At 43.7% G+C, this 6,980-nt stretch overlaps 1 long non-coding RNA gene across 3 annotated transcripts; it reads right to left on the bottom strand.

The window, feature by feature from the left end:
• Positions 1-238: 238 nt before the first annotated feature.
• LOC127690189 (uncharacterized) lies at positions 239-5,536 on the bottom strand. Of its 3 annotated transcripts, none has more exons than XR_007978970.1 (3): positions 5,300-5,536; positions 1,852-2,083; positions 239-1,176 (listed from the first exon to the last, which is right to left on the bottom strand). It is a non-coding gene; the product is annotated as an uncharacterized LOC127690189 (long non-coding RNA). The 3 variants fall into 3 exon arrangements; XR_007978971.1 differs by lacking the exon at positions 5,300-5,536 and adding an exon at positions 2,678-2,858; XR_007978972.1 differs by lacking the exon at positions 5,300-5,536 and adding an exon at positions 2,678-2,858 and having other exon boundaries at positions 1,852-2,080.
• Positions 5,537-6,980: the final 1,444 nt, after the last annotated feature.

The raw sequence follows: 6,980 nt of genomic DNA, 5'->3' as shown, positions 1-6,980 counted from the left end.
TTCTTCATTCGAGTTCCGGGTTTTAGAGTTGAAAACACTAAAACTGTCTAAAACAAAGAGTTTTCTAGTTTTGAGGCAATTGGTGTGTCCAGTCAACACCAGGGAGAATTTCTTGGCCTAGCACATTCTAATAGTCTCTGGCTCAAGAAAATGTCTAAGAACAAAATGGTGGCTTAAGGTTTCAGAGACCAGTAGAGTGTTCAGAACAATTTAAGCAATGAAGAGTAGAGCTTTCCAATACTGTAAAAATCATATCATGTAATCAAATCCCCATGGCACAAAAAAGGTGAACATCTTCCAATAACGAGTTGGTGTAGTAGTGATCAGATCTAGCCCAGATATGTAAGGAAACACCAGAAGTTTGCTGCAGCCATGGGTCACAGGTTTGCCTAAGAGCATGAGGCTTTGGCTTTTTATGACATTTCTTTTCTTCCTCTAGCTAACACTTGTATATTTAATTTTGAAGCAAGGGACCAAGATTCATCCTCTGAGAGTAAGCAGTCAGTGATGTTAGGTTTCTCCAAAGCTTGGGTTAGATGGGCTCATCCAATCTACAGCTTCCTAGGAGGAAATGTGTCTTAACTACAAGAAAACATTCTTAAGAACAGCCATCTTAGCCACTTTCTTCTTGTCCAGATAAAATACCATGAAAAAGCATTATCATAGAGGCCAAAGTCTGTTGGGCTTACGGTGACAGAGGGATGCAGTCCATCACGGTGAGGAAGACACAGCAGCAAGCAGGGAAAATGTAGTGGCAAGTGTCGGAGGCTGGCTGGTCACATGACTGGATCCTAGGAAGCAGAAAATAAATAGGAACCGGGGCCACATCATAAAAATCCCAAGGCTCTCCCTCAGTGGCCTTTAGTGGGACTCCACTTCCTAATCGCTCTCCAAATTTCCGCAGCAAAAATGGTGGTTATTCAGCTTTCTCTATAGTTATACTGCCTTCATGTGTTCAAACGTGTGAGCCCATGGAGACACCTTCCCATTCAAACTACAGATGACTCTGGTTTGGAGAACTGCTGTGGTTTGTGGCTTTGCAGGGCACTGGGCAGCCAGGCCCTTCTCCATGTGTTGACTAGGCAGGATCAGCTCCGTTCATGACATGACTGGGCCTCCATGGAGAGCAAAAGGATGCAAATTTTGACTAGGCCTGACTAACCAGACACGCCATCCCTGTAGAAAGAGAGACTGATTAAAATATATGTATAAGACGCAGGGAAAAAAAAGAAAAAGAAAAAAGAAAGAAAAAAGATGCAGGCTAGAGTAATTTTGGACTTTTTCTTCAATGATATTGCAGAAAATCTTCAAGATCTTATAAACATAATATTTACTTAGGTAGTTACTTTGTGTATTGTGATAAAACACCATGACCAAAGCAACTTGTAGAAGAAAGTTTATAGTCCCAGAAGGTTAGAGTCCATGACCATTATGGTAGGAAGCAAGACAAGAGTCAAGACGTAGAGCACTGGAGCAATAGCTGAGACACAGTCGTGAGGAGAGAGGAGAGAGAGAGAGAGAGAGAGAGAGAGAGAGAGAGAGAGAGAGAGACAGAGAGACAGAGAGACAGAGAGAGACAGGGGGAAGAGAGAGAGGGAGAGAGAGAGAGAGAGAGAGAGAGAAAGAGAGATGGAGAGAGAGAGAGACAGAGAGAGAGAGGGGGGAGGGAGAGAGAGAGGGAGGGAGAGGGAGAGAGAGAGGGGGGGAGGAGAGGGAGAGAGAGAGAGAGAGAGAGAGAGAGAGAGAGAGAGGGAGAGGGAGAGGGAGAGGGAGAGGGAGAGGGAGAGAGAGAAATTGGGAGTAGCAGGGCTTTTTGAAACCTCAAGGACACCTCCTCCAACAAAGCCATACCTCCTAATCCTTCTCAAAGATGTTCCACCAACTGGAGCACAAACATTCAAATGCATGAGTCTATGGGTCCCTTCTCATTCATATCACAAGCGATTTTCAGTCACTTTCGCTGAGAGTCTGGAAGGACAATGTCCTGGGTGTAGAGTGCAACCCAGGGCCCCAAGTACAGAGGGTTTTGTTTTCTTTGTACCAGTTCCCGAGTTGTTCAGAGCCTCTGTTTGTGTTAGGTCTACTGGACAAAAGGAAGAAGGTCCAGAGTTAGAACTCACATGTAGTTTTTGGTATAGCCTTCTCTTGTAAAACAAAACTACCACTAAAAGCTACAAAATTTATTAATATTAGGTTAATGAAGTCTCAAATTCAAAGGTAAGTAGACATGTACCAGATCACTTCTCTTTCTTTCTTTCTCTTTCTTTCTTTCTTTCTTTCTTTCTTTCTTTCTTTCTTTCTTTCTTTCTTTCTTTCTTTCTTTCTTTCTTTCTCTCTTCCTCTTCCTTCATTCCTTCCTTTCTTTCTTTCTTTCTTTCTTTCTTTCTTTCTTTCTCTCTCTTTCTTTCTCTCTTCCTCTTCCTTCATTTCTTTCTTTCTTTCTTTCTTTCTTTCTTTCTTTCTTTCTTTCTTTCTTTCTTTCTTTCTTTCTTTCTTTCTTTCTTTCTTCTATTATAAAACAGCCCAAAATATATAGCTTTAATAGAGAAACAGCTACTTCAGCTTACAATTCCAGGTTATACTCCATCACTGTGGGGACGTCAGGCATTTACTTAAAGTTAGTCAGATCCAGTTCAGAGCAGAAACAAATGAACGCATGCGTGCTTACATAGCTCACCTTCTCTAGTCTGATATATCCAGGGCTCAGACCTAGGGATGGTGCCACCCACACTGGCCAGGTCTTCCTATAGCAGTCAACAGAATCCGGACTGACCCCCACAGACACGCCTACAGTCAACTTGATCTAGAGAATCTCTCATTTAGGCTTTGTTCCCAGGTAATTTCAGGTGTGTCACTCTGACAACTGAAATAAACCATCACACTTCCTTTATCTCTTATAAATATTTGCAGGTTATAATAGTAAAATTACATTTTAGGGTGAGGTATTATGACTCCTTTAGTTCTATTAATTTTACCGACCTTAAGATAAAAATATCATAATCCAACATACACAAAAACACCCCCATACATTTAGACATAACTTTAGCAAAATTCTAAAAATTAATATTATTATCTCCATTTGTCAGATAAGGAAACTGAGATTCTAGATTATTGTTTAAAATCAAGCAATCAATAACTAACATGGTCAGAATCTGAAATAAGGTATTTCTAAGCTCACGAAATTATGCCCTACTTAGCTCCACACTATACATAGTACAAACTGGTAAGCAATGGTTAACTTGAGTTGAAAATCAGAGCTGTTTAGTAAATAGGATGAAAAACTGCACACATAAGCAATCAGCTTCCAGAATACTGTGAATTCAATTCTTGGTATTTCTGGTGTGTTGATCGTTGATCTTATTTCTTCAGTCAAAGGAAAAACTGCCTGGACCCCAAATCCTGACATACATAATCCAGTACCAGGAGAGAGTTTTCAAAAAGTGTTGCAAATATAGTAACTATTATGAAAATGTGCAATTATTGGAGGGCTCTAATGCAGCTGTCATTTCCACTGTTTGGTGCTGCCCGTCCTTTCGCACTGACTGTTAATCCCATCTGTGCTGGAGAACATCAACAGGGAAACACGGAAGCAAGAAGTCAGAGTACCGCAAACATGGGCGACCCCACCGTCTCTAATGAGGATGGTCCCAACCCTCCTAAGCCACACAATTTATGGCATCTTCAACATATCTCACATCTTTAGGCATCTAAAGCCTTTCTCTCATCCCATGCCTCCAAGGCCTGTACCCTAAGCTGCAGGCTATTGCTTCTCTGACTGCATTTGCCACAGACATTACCGACTTTTTCAGCAACTGAGGCACAAGCGACAACATACAGGAAGGCTCTGAACCTGACATCTATGTAACACTGCAGATCCACAATCTTCAGGCTTTTCAGGGGCTTAATGACTGACTCAATCAGTAGAGGAGAGGCCTCTGGCAAAGGCAAGAGGTAGAAGGAAGGAGTGAAGGGGCTGGTTTGGGGATACCAGGAAATTTCTGCTCCTTGGGATAGGCTAGCTTTCACCCTCTTGTCCACTCACAGGGTCAGCCCCCACCTCCCTTCCTGGCACCCTCATAAAGTCACCTGGTATCAAATGACTAAAATGCCTGGGGGTGGAGCAGTAGGGTAAAGGGCGGGGAAGGGAAGTAACCTTGGTATAAACTGGTTTCCTTGCTAGGATGCTACTTCTGCAATAAAGTAAAGACAGGCTCGGAGAGAAAGCCTTCTCAAGTTAGAAGGAGAAGGACAGAGCCGAGCGAGCAGCGAGCACGTACGGAAGGAAGAGGAGGAAGCAGAGGAGCGTGAGGTCAGAGAGAAAACTAAAAGAAGCCAGTGTTCCTCTGCATGCTGATTCTGTGTCAGTGACCTCAGCGTGAGAGTGACAGTGCCAAGGATGTAACTCCAAAAGGCAGTGGCCCTGCAAGCCGGTGTAAAGAGAGTTCACCAAGGCTCCCTGTAAACAGCCTGAAAGGTCACTTCAGGTCTGTGAACTTTGGTGTCCATGTATTCCATGAGATGGGAGAACTCACTTTTATAAGGTTGCAGGTTAGTGTTTTATGAAAAAATACGAAGTCTGTAAATGAATCTAATGCAGAAATGGGGACAGAAGATAGACGGTATCCTATGTTTGCCACCCTCATGAGACAATCCAGCCACCGTCACACAGGAACTTAAAGGACTCAAATGGGACATGGGAAAGCTTCCAGCCATTGAGAGACGGCTCACGGGGGCCATCTCTCAGGTTGATCCACTATGGTCAGTGACCTGGGTCTAAAACTCAGGGGGGAGCTATTGTTCTTTAAGGGTGGTGTTCAGAGAAGCCCGTTCTCCCAGCCTTGACCAAATTAGAAAACACCCTGGCCGAGAGGGAAGTGAAGTAGTGGAACAGATGGGTAAACATGACTGTGCCTTAGATATTGCATTAGGCAGCTCTGGTCCTGCCCTGTGGACCCATCATCCAGACTACACACTGGAAATAGTTTGCTCCACTCTGAGGATATTAATAACATTCTTAAGGAGTCTATGAGTATCTTCCAGGGATAAATAAGATGAACTAACCTAAGGACAGCAGCATCTACCACGTGCACACGCCCTTCACAAGCAGTGAAATATTACTGGGTCCAGCATTTTGGCTGAGTACAAGACCATGGGTGCTAGGTGCTGGGTGCTGGGTGCCTGTGTGTAGGAAGTCCCCATTCCATCCCCTAAGGTCTCTTCTCAGTATTTCCTCTTCTCTTTTACAATTCTCATCAAGTAAATTATAAATAATCTTCAAGATATTGAACAAATCTCCCACCTTCTCCCGGAGAAGTTCAGCCACACCCCGGTGACGCTGTCTCCCAGCTGTCCTGACAGAGGTCACAGCCGCTGCACACCACCTCCCTAGCAATGGCAGCTTACAGTGATGCTTCATGCTCCATCAGAGGCAACCTTGTCTCCTCAGCAAAATTCAACTTTCACAGGGATGCTCAGGGAGATGCTGTATTTCTCTGTAGGAAAATGGAGCAGGTTTCTGAGTCCAACAGCTGATGTTTTCTCGATGTGAAACTTTAAGTTAATTTAAATTAAAGTTCTGCTTTCTCCTACTACTAGACATTAATATCTACATCACAAGCATAACATGCAAATGAGAACTAAGGCCTGGGAAGTGTTTAGGACAGAGCCTAGCCTAGAACAGCTGTGAGAACCAGTACACTTACAGTAAATAGCATTTAAATAATGCCCTAAAGACACATGGGAAATTTGCTGAATGGATACTTGACTTTTGTGGCCGTTTTCCCTGACAGAAATCTTTTTTTTTCTCATGAAAACGAGGTTATTGGTAAAATGCAATAAGTAAGAGAAAAGACACAACGTGATTAGTTTGGAGGACCTACAAGATAATCCTAACAAGACCAGAAAGGGGGACAGTCTTATGGTTTGGCTGGAGGAATCGGGTTTATCCTGGGAACAGAGAACAGCCTTAAACTGCTGTGGTATAGGCCTGATGGTCTTGTGCTCCTTGTTGATCTGGAAAGCGATGGAGGAACCATGAAGGTTGTGACACAGCAAATTGTCTAGATTTCAGAAATGATGTTAAGACTTGCCTAATCCAGTCCCCTTGCCTGACTTCTGGATCCAATAGCCCCTTCTGTCTCGTTGAGTGCACTTATACTGACCACAGTTTCTGGACATAGCCTATCCTTCCATTCTCATGAGTGTAGCGAGTTATGTCTTCCAACATAGCATAGACACTCTCAGTCTCATAAGGAAAAACACTGTTCTGCCATGGTCTCACCACAGATGAAACTTAGGACGCTGTCCTGCCAATCTCCTCCATCTCAGGGCCAGAGATGAGGGGAAGCCTTAAGTGATTTGATAGGACAGAGTATGGGCCTGAATTCTCACTACTGGTAAAAATGGCAGTTGCTGTGAGCTCTGTGGCCCTGGAAATGGGGTCAGCTTCTTCGCTTGCCTCAGGACTCCTAGGGGCCCATCTGTTGAGGTGGCTCTAAAGAAATAATGCCCCTCTCACCAACAATGATTTAAAGACAGTGCAATGATTGAGAGACAGGGGCCCCTAGAGCCCCCTTGGCCAGTTTGAATGGTGCCCAGAGGGAAGGTACAGGGAGCTCCAGAAATGAGGAAATGCAGAAGACCAGCCATGAGTGGCTTGGAGAGATGTGCCCTTCACTCCAAGCAATTGTCAACGTGTGTGTGTGTGTGTGTGTGTGTGTGTGTGTGTGTGTGTGTGTCTGACCTCCAAGTTGTCTGTCCTCAGCATATCTCAGACGAAACACAGAAAACAGCCAGTGAGCTTGTCAAGGACTGCTAACCCTCACTCACAGCTAAGTCAACGCAAATTAAAAGAGTAATGACATACTTTTTTAACCTATCAGATTGGCAAAAATCTCACTTGATAATGCTCACTCCTGGCAAGGATGTGAGCCAAGAGTCATTTTCATACACTTTCCATGAAGTATAACTTGACACAACCT

The sequence above is a fragment of the Apodemus sylvaticus genome, chromosome 7, assembly GCF_947179515.1.
Source record: "Apodemus sylvaticus chromosome 7, mApoSyl1.1, whole genome shotgun sequence".
In the NCBI taxonomy this organism is placed as follows: Eukaryota; Metazoa; Chordata; class Mammalia; order Rodentia; family Muridae; genus Apodemus; species Apodemus sylvaticus.
Note: the sequence above shows the minus strand (reverse complement) of the source record. Positions and strands in the feature narration are given on the sequence as shown.